This window comes from Lactuca virosa, chromosome 5 (assembly GCF_052849685.1).
Source record: "Lactuca virosa cultivar CGN04683 chromosome 5, Lactuca_virosa_CGN04683_v6, whole genome shotgun sequence".
Lineage (NCBI taxonomy): Eukaryota > Viridiplantae > Streptophyta > Magnoliopsida > Asterales > Asteraceae > Lactuca > Lactuca virosa.
The window spans coordinates 176,161,200-176,165,962 of NC_136430.1; the positions used below are offsets into that span (position 1 = coordinate 176,161,200).

A 4,763-nucleotide genomic window follows, 5' to 3' on the forward strand; every position below is an offset into this window, starting at 1 on the left:
TCAACAGTGGGGCATTTATCCCCCTCCTGACGCTCATTGATGATATTTGTGATCAAGCGGTGCAACAAGCGGTGAATTGGCGACCGGATGTCGCGTTCTTGCGCAGTACCTTTGTGATAAACTCCATTAGCTATAGCATGCCAATGGTCTTCTGCCTTAAACCCATCAATGTTTCTTATCGAAGCTGCTATGAACTGCTGATATAATTGTGTATGGACCTCGGATTGAAGGTAAATGCCGGTCCGGAGTGCAAAGTCGGCAAGGCTAAGGGATCGCCTTTCACCACTAATGCAAAAAGTAAGGTTATCATCGGCATATATCCCATCTGTTTTTGCAAAAGAAACTGTGGCCAGAAACTCATGAACCGATTCTATATAAACCACCTCTTGGATTTCAAAGATCCGTCTCCACCCTAAGCACATGAATTTGCCATCAACTCCATTAAACAACTTGTCAAAATAAGATTCCACGGCATCCATCAAACCCGATTGACCAATCCAATACCAATCAACTACGGCTGGAACATGCACTCGTCGTTTCCTCAGTAACTCTAGCTTTGCAGTCCAACGTGCGCGTACCGCGGGTGCAACATCTCGTAGGAAAGAGTACCATGGAAACTCAGGACAAGTTCCGGGTTGGTTTCTCCTTGACCTGCTAGCCATTTCTTTTGGAGAAGAAATGCATGAAATCGAGTGGAATAAGTTGAGTTCTTCGTGGGAGGCGACTGGCACGACGAGAGAAAGAGGGGGTGGTGAAAAGTGAAAATAATTTGACTTAGTTTAAAAAACCCTAAAATTGACAGCAGTTATTTTTATTGCCACGAGGTGGAAAACCCACCACCTCGTGGTGTCGAGGTTTTTCACGATATGAATTCTTTTGTTCAAAATCACCACCTCGTGGTGGGTTATAATTTTTCCTTATTTTGAAAATTCTAAAAAAAAAAACTCACCCCACACTCGTTTTATGCCATACCCCATCTCGAATTCATAGACAAATCAGAAGAATGAGAGAATAAATAAAAAAAATCTAAACAAATCAAATAAAAGGAAAATAAAAGAAAAGGAAAGAAAATGCAAACTCAAAACCACAGGTTGCCTCCTGCAAGCGCTTCTTTTTGAGGAGTCATGAGCCGGACTCCGTGCCTCCTACGTTGAGTTGTAAGAGGAGTCCATCACCAGCTGGATTTTATGCTCCTTCCATCGCCTTTTGTATGCTTGCACACGTCGAATGTACGTCTTTTTCGAATTTTCCTTTTTAGTCTTCGCCTCGTCTATATCAAGCTTCCTTTTGGTCCCTTTTGTTTCTAATCTTTCTTCATTCTTCTTTAGCTCAATAGGAACCTTCTCTTCTTTCACCACTGGAATCATTTCCTTTGAGATAACCTCGTCTTCATCACTCGACAAATCATCTCTTTCCTCACTTATCAAAGTTGTTGGTCTTGTGTAGGTAATGACTTCAACGAAGAACGGGACGGATGCTCTTGGTTTGGTGTGTTTTACTTGATGAATTGTCTTGATTTCTTCCTCCATTAGCTTCTCCAATTCTTCAAGATCATTATCTTTATCCATATTGAACACCTCACCTTTTACATCTTCTCCTTGAAAACCTTCTTGTATTCCAAATGTCTCCTCATCATCACCAACCCTCAATGCAAGCTTCGATTCACGAACATCAACTAAAGCTCTAGCAGTATTAAGTAGAGGGCGACCAAGAATAATTGGGACATTCACATCCTCCTTCATATCCATAATCACAAAGTCAACTGGGAAAACAAATTTCCCAATTTTAACAAGGATGTCTTCTACAATTCCCCTCGGGTGAGTCACCGAATGATTGGCCATGTGGATGGTCATCTTTGTACCCTTCATTTTCTGAATATTCAGCTTTTGATAAAATGAATATGGCATCAAATTTATGCTAGCCCCAGAATCGGCTAAAGCATAAATCTTCAAGTTATTTCCAAACTCACATGGAAGAGTGAGGCGTCCAGGATCTCCCATCTTCTTAGGTATGTCTCCCAATACCACTCTTGAACTTTGTTCACTAAGAATTACTTTAGAGTTCTTCTTTAATTGTTGACGAGTGTCCATAAGATCTTGTAGGAACTTTGCGTATTCTGGAATTTTTTAAAGTGAATCGATAAAAGGGGTATTAATAGGAATACCCTTTATTTGCTGAATAAATTCCAGATGTTCCCTTTCCAGTGGACTGAGATGTGCTCGAGATGGAAACGACAAAGGTGGACGGTATGCCGGTACGGAATCTGATTTTTTCTGTTCAGAACGAGCCCACGTCGTGAGCATGGCGGGCTCACGACGTGAGTCTGGTAATTCAGCAACATTTTCGTTTTCGAGCTTAGTCTTCTTTGGCTTTGGTCCGGATGGCTTTTGCTCCACTTCTAGGGCTTCTAAAAACTCAGAGATTGCTTCCTCTTCAGTATCAATCGCCATAACATGGGATTGAGTCTTCTTTTCAGGAATTTGAGGAAATAGCTTCTCATTCACCAATGTTGTAAGTTGGCCAAGTTGAGCTTCAAGGTTATTGATGGAGGCTTGCTGATTTCTCAGTGAGTTTTGCTGGTCAATCATCATGGCTTGATGATTTTTCATCAAGGTCTGCTATTCTTTCATCATTGTTCTTTGATCCTTCAATGCTGCATCAGTATCATCATGTCTCTTCTCTGAAGCTTCCATGAAACGAACCAACATAGTCTCCAAATCAGCTTTCTTCTCAGCTGGTGGTTGCTCTTTTTGGTAAAAACCCTGGCCAGTCTGCCTGTATTTCTCCTCCTTCTGTTTCTTGTATTCATCATAAGGCAGCCACTCCTTCTTTGGCGTCCTCCAATCATCATCATACTTGTCCCCACTTGAGTAGCAAACTTGAGTCTTCTTATTCCCATAATCATCCAAATGGCAATCCTTAGTCAAGTGTGGCCCACTACATTTCTCACATCTAACTCTTATTGCATGAATTGATTGGTCCATTTGGGTCAATCTCTGGTCCATAGTATTGAGCATCGCCATCATAGCAGCCATCTCTTCAGAATATGTACCTCCACTGCCTTTTGCTCCATCTTTTCTTGGGTTGTGGTACTCACGAGAGTGTCTTGCGAATTCTTCAACTAACTCCTTGACCTCCCTTGGATTCTTCTTTGTCAATGGCCCTTGAGAATCAAGGAGTTGTCTTGTCATAACATTGAACCCATCATAGAAAATAGACATCTCTTGTTGAACATTTATATCATGTTGAGGACAATTCCTTAACAACCCCTTGTAGCACTCCCAAGCTTTGTATAGTGACTCCCTCGGTTGTTGTTCAAAGTTGGCTATTTCCTTCTTGAGTTTAGCTATGTTGGAAGGTGGGCAAAACTGATCTAGAAATTTCTCACACATTTGAGCCCAAGTAGTGATTGTACCAGGAGGAAGTGCTTTCAACCAGTCTTTTGCAGCTCCTTTGAAAGTGACTGGTAGCATCTTTAGTAAGATGGTATCTCTATTGACATTCGGGACATTGAAGTAGTCAGCAATGTCGTTGACCTCATCTAGATGCTTAAATGCATCCTCATGATCCTTCCCATAAAATGGGATATCCTTAAGTGCAGTCAGGATGTGTCCCTTCAGCTCGAATGCGGCAGCGGCAGGTATCGCTGGTTGTACTAATCCCGGACCAACATCTTCTCGAATACGCTTCTTGTAAGCTCCCATTGACATTTCTTCAATGTTAGCCATTTCGTTGCTTGGCTCGTCTTCGAGTTCGCTTGTATATAGTCCAAACTCGTTCTCGGACTCGTATTCAGACTCGTTTGGGATAGGTATTTGATCTAAACTTGCAACCTTGCTCTTGTCCTTTGTAGATGAGCTCGATTCTCCCGTTTTCTTCCCCTACTTCTTTGAGAACACTGACTTGAGTTCTTGTAAAGGTGTCTTCTTTGGTGTTTGATCTTCTTTCACGTTCTTATCCTTCTTGTTATGAAGGGTCGGCTCTGGATCTTCAAGTGGTGACACTAAAGGTGTATTGGAACCTCTGGTCATGAACTCCTGCAAAACGAACAAAATAAAAACGTAAAACTGAACAAAAACTAAATAAAAATTGCTTACTGACTGTCCACCACGACGTGGTCAAGGCTACCACGTCGTGTTGTCGCAGAAAAGTAACAGAAAAGAAAAACGAAGAAAAACTAAAAACTACTGAACTCACGTCGTGAGCGTAAGGCTCACGTCGTGAGTCTAGTACTGAAAATAAAACCTAAGCTGAAAAAGTAACTTTTTGTAGGTTTTACCCCACAAAAAGTATCGATCAACCTAAAGCAAATAAATCAACTAACAATTAAGCTGTTCCCCGGCAACGGTGCCAAAAACTTGATGCGTACAAATAGCTACATCTAATTTTAATATTTATAACCTAACTACCTTAACTAGCTAAATTGCACCTAGGCAGTGTACCTAGTCAAAATTATAGAATAGTAGGGTAAGTCGGGTGTCGATCACAGGGAACGGTATTAATTAATTTATCTACTACTAAATTAACCTAATTTTTAATAAGCTTTAAGTGGGTTTTTTATCCGATTTTGCAAGATCAGACTAACTTAACTCAAATTCAATTAATAATTAAAAACACTCCTGTTTAGTTCGAATCCACTTCTTCTTTATGGTTAGCTAACCATTATGGATTATCATGTTGGTTGTTATTGTATTAGTAATTTAAGTCTAAATTTACTAATATTCAACTAATTCATGTAAAACTATGTATGGTCACACACAATC

General features: G+C 40.5%; 1 non-coding gene across 1 annotated transcript; it reads left to right on the plus strand.

Annotated features, from left to right (window-relative positions):
- The first annotated feature begins 3,237 nt into the window (after positions 1-3,237).
- Positions 3,238-3,344, plus strand: LOC145117860 (small nucleolar RNA R71). The gene has a single exon (XR_013712854.1). It is a non-coding gene; the product is annotated as a small nucleolar RNA R71 (small nucleolar RNA).
- The last annotated feature ends 1,419 nt before the right edge of the window (positions 3,345-4,763 follow it).